Source organism: Helianthus annuus, chromosome 1, assembly GCF_002127325.2.
Source record: "Helianthus annuus cultivar XRQ/B chromosome 1, HanXRQr2.0-SUNRISE, whole genome shotgun sequence".
Classification (NCBI taxonomy): Eukaryota; Viridiplantae; Streptophyta; class Magnoliopsida; order Asterales; family Asteraceae; genus Helianthus; species Helianthus annuus.
Genome location: NC_035433.2, coordinates 30,276,933 through 30,288,895, shown reverse-complemented (window position 1 = coordinate 30,288,895; position 11,963 = coordinate 30,276,933). Strand labels below are relative to the sequence as shown.

General features: G+C 33.2%; 1 long non-coding RNA gene across 3 annotated transcripts; it reads right to left on the bottom strand.

Annotated features, from left to right (window-relative positions):
• Positions 1-2,222: 2,222 nt before the first annotated feature.
• On the bottom strand, positions 2,223-10,236 carry LOC110916577. 3 transcript variants are annotated; one of them, XR_002579854.2, is made up of 4 exons: positions 10,099-10,236; positions 9,476-9,532; positions 2,954-3,010; positions 2,223-2,453 (listed from the first exon to the last, which is right to left on the bottom strand). It is a non-coding gene; the product is annotated as an uncharacterized LOC110916577 (long non-coding RNA). The 3 variants fall into 3 exon arrangements; XR_004893293.1 differs by lacking the exon at positions 2,223-2,453 and having other exon boundaries at positions 2,704-3,010; XR_002579853.2 differs by lacking the exons at positions 2,223-2,453; positions 2,954-3,010 and adding an exon at positions 8,779-8,976.
• Between the last annotated feature and the right edge of the window lie 1,727 nt (positions 10,237-11,963).

The window sequence follows — 11,963 nt, the reverse complement described above, 5'->3', positions numbered from 1 at the left end:
ACTCAAGAAACGGTTGTCATTCCTGCCGCCGAAGTTCATATTGACGACACACTCCACTTTACTGAAGAACCTGTTGAGGTTACTGATTGGAAGGTTAACAAGACGCGACGGAGTAGTGTCAAACTCGTCAAGGTTCGTTGGAACGCACGACACGGCCCAAAATTTACTTGGGAGCGTGAAGATCGTATGAAAGCAAAATACCCACATTTGTTCCCCAAGACCCCTGCATCTTGTAGCAGAACTAAAATTTTGGGACGAAATTTTCTTAACAGGGGGAGAATGTGACAACCCTCATAATTACAGGTATCCGTACAATTAATTAATATTGGTTAATGCATAATGACTGTGCTTAATTACAACTGATGATATAAACTGCTCTATGATTTCTGTATCATACATACATGTGCATCACATTTCATACTGTCAACCATTTATCACATACAAACTTTAGTGACATACATGATGCACAAAGCATAGTTAGCACAGTTAGCGGATAACTCAGAAACATGCTGACGATGTCAGTACATAGACGGACAATGTTTTGACACCCCGTAAGGGCCAGAGACAAGGTACTACACTAGTATGGGGTGTAGGGAAGTAAGGCCCATAAAACTGCGTCACTAGGTGATAGTTTAAGTGCTGGAAAGTGCCTAAAACCCACTCAAAGTGCAGAATTCTGCATTAATCAACAAAATTCAGATTTTTAACAAGCTAGTAATGTATAAAAATATGGCAAAATGGTCCTGTATGCTTTCTTAAGTGTCGGGAATTAAAAGCGTCACAAAAGGGTACTTAAAAATCACTAAACGGAATAACTTGACACTTTAACGAACCGGTATCTAACCGAACAACCGGACATTACTCGGAACACCAAAATATTGCTAGAAGCATTGTTTTACATTTTCTTGGCTAGTTATGGTTCCCGAACACCCTAACATACTACATAATGCAAGATACACATAAAACACTAGACATTTGCACTTAACCTCCACCAATTACCTACTTACCATCAAAACTTACAATTCACCCCCCTCCCCCTTGATATTTACAGCCCAAATAGTGGCCCCCACCTCAAGATTACCTTAATCTTCTCTAAATCTTCCATGATCTCCTTGGGATTTGGTTTGATCATGTATGTACTAAATGAGACACTTTACCCTTTGGACAATAGATCAAGATTGGTTATAAGTATCCGACACTTCATCATTTTCACATCACAAACTCTCTCACCCTCTCCCACACTCTCGGCCGACCTCCTCCCACACACCACCACCATTATCAAACTTGTTCCATCCATTTGAAGGTTAACTCAAGGTGTAAGAAGGTGATATAGGAAACTTGGCGTTTGCAGATCATCAAGGACCTCTTCCGTTAGCTTTTATCCATCACTTTTGTCTTCACCAACAACTAGTGATCTTCCCTAGCTTAAAGCTAGTAGTAAGACCCTCTTGATCCTTGTTTACTTCTATTTTTGCTTGGTTAAATGACATATTGTGTTGTAAATCACATGAACACTAAAAGACATACACTTGAATCTTGAACATAAAGCTTTCATATGATGAAATCTTGTTGAAATGGTGTTGTTTAGTATATGAATGATGTTTGCTTGTTGATTTCTTGAGATGATGATGTTAGTCATCACATGAAGCTTGCTAGATTATGATTAAACACATAATCTAGCAAGTGAGATGATGATTATGTAAGAAAATAGGATGACCATCTTCTTGTGAAGACATGAACTTGAAAATAAAATGGTTTCTTGTAAAAAAATGAACAAAGTAACCTAGTAATCTTATAAATCTAAGAAGTATGAATGATTTTTCTAAAAGAACCAAGTTTAAAAAGGTGGTTTTTGAAAGATCATGGTTTTTACTAAACTTGCACTATTTTTAGTGATAAAACAAGTGTAGAAATGCTAGAGAAACAAGAAGAGGTTATAAATAAACATTTTTGTAAGACATGTTTACAAGTTGTAAACATCTAAAACTTCCAAGAATGAAGTTTACCAAGAAGTAAATATATTTTGGAGGGTAACTAAGGCTACTAAACGCATTACCAAGTTACTACACATTTTTGTGAAATATCAAGTTCATGTTATTATGAAAATTGAATAGTCTTTTGTAACGCCCACTTTTCACATTTGACAAATAACATAGACTTCATACAAATTTTTGGAAAATTTTGACATGACCCATTCGTAAAGTAAACGTTTTCCTGCTTTATAATGAAATCATTCCAAAATACATTCTACGACGTGTTTCCAAAGATATAAAAGTAATAACCATACAAGATTTAAAATCCTAACTTACTTAGGAAACATCCTAGACATAAATTTAACATTTACATTATGAAAACGTTTTGACCCATTTACAAAAGACGACTTTAACCGGAAGCGCATAAAGGGCTATGTAGTGTGTTCGGTCCTAGCTCGCATCGCCAAGAGCGGGATTTACCTAACATACATAACGCAAACATTCCTTAGTTCAAATCTCAAGACAAATTTAACGCCTATCCTTTACTTATTCTAATTCGACCCATTAGCGAAATAAAACATTTTATCAACATCCTTATTAAATCATTCTTTTCATTCTAGCATGAAATTTCTTCATGCTCATTTATTCTTGCCTTTCGAATACATTCAACATGTAAGACTTTCGACCCATTCATAACGGATCAATTCATACCATACACTTTCAACGCTTTTTCCTCATTCCGACTCGTTATCTACAAGTCTTTACTTAAACCATTACATTATCCTTCCTTTTTAATATTTCGACCCACTTGAAGCGGGTTAAAATGCATCCATTGCTAATACACTTCCTATCCATTACCAATACTCAACATAACACAATTTTACCATGAACAAGCGTAAAAATTCCACACTAGGATTTAATTACCCAAACTAACATTCGCAAGTCTACAAGTAGAGAAAATGAAGTTCATATGAACTTACCGTGGTCTTGTGTCCCTTACGACTTGGAGTAACTTGCTCCTTCCTCTTTCTTTGTTCCTATACATCACAACTTCATATGCTTAGCTTTCAGAAATTTTCATTATTCTCATATTCTTTGTCATACAATATGATGTTTATGAACCATATGCATTCCCACCATAATCACATTTCATAAATTTAGCAAATTTTCATATGAAATCACAATTACATTAATTTAGACATTTCATCAAACACATGGCGTGCGTACATTCTAATAAGCATAATGTACAAGTAATTATAACACATTCATCCTAAATTCATCAAATAAATCAACCAATTCTTTCAAAATCAACAATCATAACCATACTACATATGATTCATATCAAGTTACTCATCTAAACACTTCTATAACATGAGTTTAACATCAACATTATATAATTCATCCATGAATTTTACTAATTCTTTACTACCTTACATAATCTCAAGTGGGTTTTACCCCAACTACTAGTACAATCGAAATAGCACATTATAACTCCTATTTGTTCATATCATCCAACATCTAGGTTTGATTTCATACAAACATCATAAATTATACATAACCCACTTCATGAATTTCATAAAAACATCAAATGTTAGACTTACTTGAGATCAAATATAGTTAGGAGATCCTAATTCCTAACTCCTGAATCAAGAATTCAGCTTTTAATCCCTTCAATTTGTAAGATTTGTGAGATTCTTTAGACTTAGGGTTTCCCCTTGGCTTCCCCCTTGTACGATCGCACCCAGGAACCAAATACTGGTTTCCTTTTCTTTTTTTTTATTTATCAAGTCTTTATTAGACATTTACACCTTTGGTCCCTTATCTTTTTAAAGTGTGTCAAATGGTTAATTCTCATACTAACTTAATCACTTTCATTAGCGTAAGGGGTTTTAGACTTATTATTAAAAACTTTCGAAACGGTAAAAAATCTATATTTACCATTCCTTATTATTAAAACATCCTGATTAAATTATTATTCTAAGTCATATGAAATTTTGGGGTGTTACAAGTCTACCCCCCTTAAAGAAGGTTTCGTCCCCAAAACCTGAATACATACATTCTGACGAGTTAATCTGTATCCCTTCGTAATTACGTACCTCGAACTTCGATAACATGCTTTCATTCGATCATCCCTCGTGATGAATCAGTCTTTACTACTCGAAACTTGTCTAATACATTTGGTAATTCAATCTTGTATGAATCAAAGCGATCCTATTACATTATTCATGATTATCATTCAATTGTTCAAGCTGATTTCTTAAAACTTATCTGTCAGATCATTCATTCTCGCATACCTCTAACATATACTTAGGGGAAATAATTATCATAATATTCATACTCGTGCATTCTTATTCATTCGTAATAAATCACAAACCAAATATCATTCAATAGTTTCTAACTATTTAGTTTCTATATACTCCCCATCCTTCCAAGGCCAATATAAGTCTTTAATCACGCTATCAATATGATCGTGTAATCAATACTTACATTTGAGCAACTCATATTACACGCGAGGTGTCATACTCAGCTATACTTGTTATCACATTCCATGGCCGCCATACATACTTCATTCCTTCTAGCAATTGTAATACTAAGGCAATTACCCAACATTGTACCTCAAAGGGTTAATTCTTATCAACCTAGGTTCTGCTATATACGAGATTATAAACTTAGGGGCTGTTTGGTAACCTCTTAATGACCATTCAAATGCTACCTCTTAATGGTTTAAAACCTCTGAATGAATAAGAGGTAACCTCAAGTCTGAATGGTTAAGAGGTAACCTCTGAATGGTAAATCATCACATGTCACATTCTTCTACCTTCTCATTGGTAAAATTTTTAATGGTTCCATTAAGAGGTAACCTCTTAATGACCATTCAGAGGCTACCAAACAACCCCTTAGTACATATGCCACTCCATTTCACGTATGGGTTACATAAAACTCGGCACAACCATTCATTCGATAATTGAGATTACACTCTGCCACGTAGGGTTGTTTTATAACACGAACCAAGAATCATGTGTATAAAAACTTTAACTCTTGAACTTTTCTTTAGAGGCTTATCTTCTAATAGTTCCTCACATACAATAGGGAACTCGACAGAAGGTAAGATTTATTCAAATATCCATTCAAATATTCATCATATTTTACATTCCACTCGATCCCTGTTTATGTAACATTCCCCCTCTAACAGTTACCCATTCTTATATTTTCATTCTAGCTTCCATCTACGTTAACCTTTTACATTTTCCATATAGTTCTTTCTAATTACTCTAAATTTGGCATCCTAAGTGTGTACCCCGCTTTCTTAACAATTCCTCGCTTTTCATTCTTTTCTATTACCCATTTTCCGATATGCAGATAGACTCTTACTATCTTTCCATCATGACATTTCAAGACATTTATTAAACTTACTCTATAATAAACAAAAATTTAGAGCCGTCATCATTTCCTATATTGATATGAAGATTATAATTTACTTACTAGCATTATGAGTCATTTACTTCTGCCTTCCAAGTCACTAACCATACATTGTTCCTTCACTATGTTGTTTGAATCAATAGTGCCCACCATGAGCTTGCTACTTGATTCCTCTATTATTAACATCATCATTCTTCCTAGTCACCCCCTAATGTAACGTAAAAACTTTGACTACTAATGTATTTGTGTGTGTATATATACATATACTGGCCTCAAACATTTAGTAACTCTATTACCATTAGTTGCTTATTAATCCATTCGTACAGTATGAACTAATTCGCACAATTGTACTTCCTTATTGATTTTAGACATACTTGTTATCACTTTACCATTTCTTGCAAAATTTCTATCCTCGCCGGTACTTAAATCATCCATCTAGGTCTTAGCCCGTTATTCATTTTAGTCCTCATAAGTCGATCATCACATGCCTAATACGCAACGTGTTCGGAGCATATTTCTTTCATCATAATCTTATTACCTCAACATCTTTCTATATATATATATATATATTTACACCATCATATGTTACCACATTTGTCATATGTTTTACTCTTACTCGTATATCCCCTTTAGGTCTACGACGATTAACTATCAACATATCCCTACTCATATTCCCGCAACCAGCGACAACATATCTCACATACGTTCACATACACATTACTTATATATATATATATATACACACACATGTGTGTGTATGTGTTCTTTTAGTCCTACATTATGCTTGACCAACCAGGCTATCTGTGCCATTTACTTGTTATGTTTATACTTATCTTTAGTTAGGTGGAGAAAAAGCATCTCCTCATTTGCTTTCATACTTTCATTCCCACCTAATGACTCTAACTTTCATCTGTCTACAACCCTTTCTTAAGTCTCTATCTATGCTTACCACATAAATATCTTCCCTTAAAATTTTAGTTCTACTAACATTTACTATTTGTTGACAAAAATTTTAATCCTTAGGACCATACTATTCTCGAAATTATATAATCCTTTCATGTTCAATATTTTCTAAGCTTAATCGTAATTATCATTCCTGCCTTTCATTACATTCTAGGACCATACCATCCTCTTTCGTAATCATCGCTTTTATTCCTTCCCACCATGTCATTTGTTATCATTTGTGTCTCCTTCGCCCGTCATCTACAATTAAGCATTTTCTACATTCATTACTTCATTTACTTTCCATGTCATCTCAAGTAACATTGACGCATTCATAATCACATTTCAATAACTTTCATTCCACTTGTACATTATCATCAATGTCGGTCACGATAGGCCACATTACACATGCCTTTCGTTCATAGGGGAATAGAATCCCTCATCCTTCTTACTTACTTTATCTCACCACCCGCTACTCGGAACATATTTTATTAACAAGTTCTTCGTTTTCATCAACCATCTACTATATCATTCGAGATCATTATTAAAATTTATTCTTTGGTCATGTTCATTCCATTCTATCATTAAATTTTTTTTTTATACTTTCCTTTCTTTCATGCGAGGTGTTAACGGTCCTTTATGACTACACCACCTATCTCTCATTATAGGGTTGATAAACCCAACTAGAACTTCATTCACAACCTTCCAATCATATACGTTCTTACTTCTAAACATTTCACCATGACCCGGTTGTCATTTAGAGGATCCTAATATCATAGGTTGCATTTTCGGAAACTTAACGAAACTTTTGGATTTGTCTTAAGAAATATTGTACCACATAGTTTAGGAAACATGTTAATATGCCTAACATATTTCAATGACTTTCATTCTCTTACTTATTAGACATTCGTTAATTTTATATATAACTTTTCACTTCGTTATATGTTACTTCATGCCATCATGCTTACGTCTTATTGACCTTTATCCTTTTTTTAAATTATGGTTATCATGCTTTTATTTCATAATTCCGGGTGTTAATAGCCACTTAGTGACCATACCGCATTCCTTTCATCATCCTCGGTGTTAACGGCTACTTCGTCCCACACCGCATACTATTCATCATCCTTGGTGTTAACGGTCACTTCGTGACCTCACCGCATACCATTCATCATTCTTGGTGTTAACAGGCACTTCTTGACCTCACCACATAGCATTCATCATTCATTTCTTTATCATTCATGCATTATTTTGCTTTCAATAATTCATTTTCGCAGGTCATAAAACCATACTATCCTTCATTACGAACATTCTAGACATGTTAATCAAAACATACATTCATTCTTACACTTACTTCTTATTCTTTTGTTCTTTAACTAATTGCCTTCGTGTTAGTAAACTTATATTCACGGTTTCATTGTCATTCATGTTTATTACATTCATTAGATTTCATTTCATACTTCCCACCATCATGTTTTAACATCATTTTATCATGACACATTCCATTCATCATTCATACTTCATGCCTTATCGTCATTGACGATCGTATCGTATCATTCTTTATTTTAGACATTCATTCATCCTTTCTATCATATAACCATGCTAGTGATACATAGCTCTCATTCTTTCTAATACGTAAAAGAAATTACTCGCGACTAAATCATACTTAAACTTTCTTTGGAAACTCAACGTTTCCGACAACCAACTTTAGTATTCTTTATCCCATATACCTTGGTATCACTTTTTTTTTAATTCTTTTTATCCCCCACTTTATATATATTTCTGGTTACAATTTCGATTGAATCGACATTTAATTGTGTTTTATTTGAATATTGTAGTTTTGGAAAGCTTGTTGGTGATTCGTTGTGGAAAACTCAAGAAAATATGAAGTTTGTGGAAATTTTGCCCAGACACAGCTGTGTTGGTTATCTGAGTACAATGTCACACAGCTGTGTCAGCCTTGCCACACACCCTAATCTCAGCAACAAGCATCAACGGTCCACACAGCTGTGTCACTTAACGACACAACTGTGTGCGGCGCCAGATCTGATGTAACCTAATGTTTAGCTCCCATTCATTTGACCCGTTCTAACCCCCCAAACTGATCCGATTCATCTCACATCTTTCCACAACATCCCGTAACCATTCCATAACATTCTGTAACTAAATTATTTGTAATGCAAAAATTTCAACTTTTAAAATACTTACTTGCCTTGCGCTGCGGAACGAACACACACTTCTCACGAGCTTTCAGTTTGAGTTCAAGCACTTAATGCTTAAATCCCTCAAACCTAGGCTCTGATACCAACTTGTAACACCCACTTTTCACATTTGACAAATAACATAGACTTCATACAAATTTTTGGAAAATTTTGACATGACCCATTCGTAAAGTAAACGTTTTCCTGCTTTATAATGAAATCATTCCAAAATACATTCTACGACATGTTTCAAAAGATATAAAAGTAATAACCATACAAGATTTAAAATCCTAACTTACTTAGGAAACATCCTAGACATAAATTTAACATTTACATTATGAAAACGTTTTGACCCATTTACAAAAGACGACTTTAACCGGAAGCGTATAAAGGGCTATGTAGTGTGTTCGGTCCGAGCTCGCATCGCCAAGAGCGGGATTTACCTAACATACATAACGCAAACATTCCTTAGTTCAAATCTCAAGACAAATTTAACGCCTATCCTTTACTTATTCTAATTCGACCCATTAGCGAAATAAAACATTTTATCAACATCCTTATTAAATCATTCTTTTCATTCTAGCATGAAACTTCTTCATGCTCATTTATTCTTGCCTTTCGAATACATTCAACATGTAAGACTTTCGACCCATTCATAACGATCAATTCATACCATACACTTTCAACGCTTTTTCCTCATTCCGACTCGTTATCTACAAGTCTTTACTTAAACCATTACATTATCCTTCCTTTTTAATATTTCGACCCACTTGAATCGGGTTAAAATGCATCCATTGCTAATACACTTCCTATCCATTACCAATACTCAACATAACACAATTTTACCATGAACAAGCGTAAAAATTCCACATTAGGATTTAATTACCCAAACTAACATTCGCAAGTCTACAAGTAGAGAAAATGAAGTTCATATGAACTTACCGTGGTCTTGTGTCCCTTACGACTTGGAGTAACTTGCTCCTTCCTCTTTCTTTGTTCCTATACATCACAACTTCATATGCTTAGCTTTCAGAAATTTTCATTATTCTCATATTCTTTGTCATACAATATGATGTTTATGAACCATATGCATTCCCACCATAATCACATTTCATAAATTTAGCAAATTTTCATATGAAATCACAATTACATTAATTTAGACATTTCATCAAACACATGGCGTGCGTACATTCTAATAAGCATAATGTACAAGTAATTATAACACATTCATCCTAAATTCATCAAATAAATCAACCAATTCTTTCAAAATCAACAATCATAACCATACTACATATGATTCATATCAAGTTACTCATCTAAACACTTCTATAACATGAGTTTAACATCAACATTATATAATTCATCCATGAATTTTACTAATTCTTTACTACCTTACATAATCTCAAGTGGGTTTTACCCCAACTACTAGTACAATCGAAATAGCACATAATATAACTCCTATTTGTTCATATCATCCAACATCTAGGTTTGATTTCATATAAACATCATAAATTATACATAACCCAATTCATGAATTTCATAAAAACATCAAATTTTAGACTTACTTGAGATCAAATATAGTTAGGAGATCCTAATTCCTAACTCCTGAATCAAGAATTCAGCTTTTAATCCCTTCAATTTGTAAGATTTGTGAGATTCTTTAGACTTAGGGTTTCCCCTTGGCTTCCCCCTTGTACGATCGCACCCAGGAACCAAATACTGGTTTCCTTTTCTTTTTTTTTTTTTATTTCTCAAGTCTTTATTAGACATTTACACCTTTGGACCCTTATCTTTTTAAAGTGTGTCAAATGGTTAATTCTCATACTAACTTAATCACTTTCATTAGCATAAGGGGTTTTAGACTTATTATTAAAAACTTTCGAAATGGTAAAAAATCTATATTTACCATTCCTTATTATTAAAACATCCCGATTAAATTATTATTCTAAGTCATACGAAATTTTGGGGTGTTACATCTTTGCACTTGGTAAGTGCAAGGTGTTTAGGGTTTTATTGTTGATCATTGTGTGTTGATTTTGAAAAGAAAATGATATGCTAAATAGCATGGACACCTCCATTTTCAAATGATACTATGGCAAAATTTTCTAAAAATCCAAACACTTAGAAAATATTTTCTAAACAAGTGTTTACAAGTATGTTTTAAACTATGTTTTTCAACATAAACTTTGCCATAAACTTTGTTACAAAAATACAAGTATTGGAGGTTGATTTTTATAAATAAAAATGGATAAATATATATATTTAGAATATATGTATTTTATATTAAGACACTTGTGTGAATATTTGTATACTTTGTGGAATAGTTATATTATTTTAGGGTAAAATAATATAACTTAACAAATACCAAGAATTCGCAACTCCAAAATAATACAAAAATCACAAGGAATGAAATATAAGTTACACATATAATATTGTGAAACCGAACACAAAAACGTAACTTATGAAATATTCCGGAAAATACCGTTATAAATATATATTTTTGGTAAATATTATTTTGGAAACAAAAGAAGTGAAAATATGATTTTTGTAAATATTACTAAGTTATATCATATTTTCAACAAGGAGAAAACATATTATTTTTTGGAGATAAAAATATATTTTCCTAGTATATTTAGAAGATATATGATTTTTGGGAAAAATATATATTTTCTTGGAATACATTATTTTTGACAAATAAGTTATATATATATTTTCTAAAGTGAGACTTGAAAATATATTATTTTGAGAATACAAAATACGAGAATACAAAAATACATGTATAAGATACCCCCATCCTTGGGAAGGAAAATACTTGAGAAGTATTGTGACAAAATACTGATTAAACAATTATTCCAAAAATAAATATAATTTAAAGTTAAAATAATTATTATTTTAACAAGTAATTATAACTTGCAATAATATTGGGAAACACAAGAAACACAACTCAAAAACGTTAAACTCTAAACCAAGGCACGGCTCGTTCGTCTAATAGACGTTAGTACACTGTAGGTAGTCGTGTTTGCTGCGGAGGTTTTAGTTGCTAGTTCTGAAGACGCAATACTATGAGTTCATGTCCCCCTTTTCTTTTAACTGTTTTCAGTTTTATAACTTCGGGGGTGAAATACATGTTACAAAAGGAATACATACAAATACTATTGGTATGATTAGCCTAGGAAAGAACCATAGATCATGTGATTGGGTAGGCGAATACTTGGGACCATTAATCCTCGTATAAGGACCGAGGGGCATGAGTGATAGATCTATCTGGGTGTAGCGAGCCCACACCCATGAGGCCAAGGTGGCCCATAGTGGTGACTATGTCTTCCAGCCGGAAGCCGCAAACCATTGGTGATCTTTTCCTTGTTTGCTATCATACCGGGACTTTCATACATATATTGAATACAAAGGTTTATACATACTCACGAACACA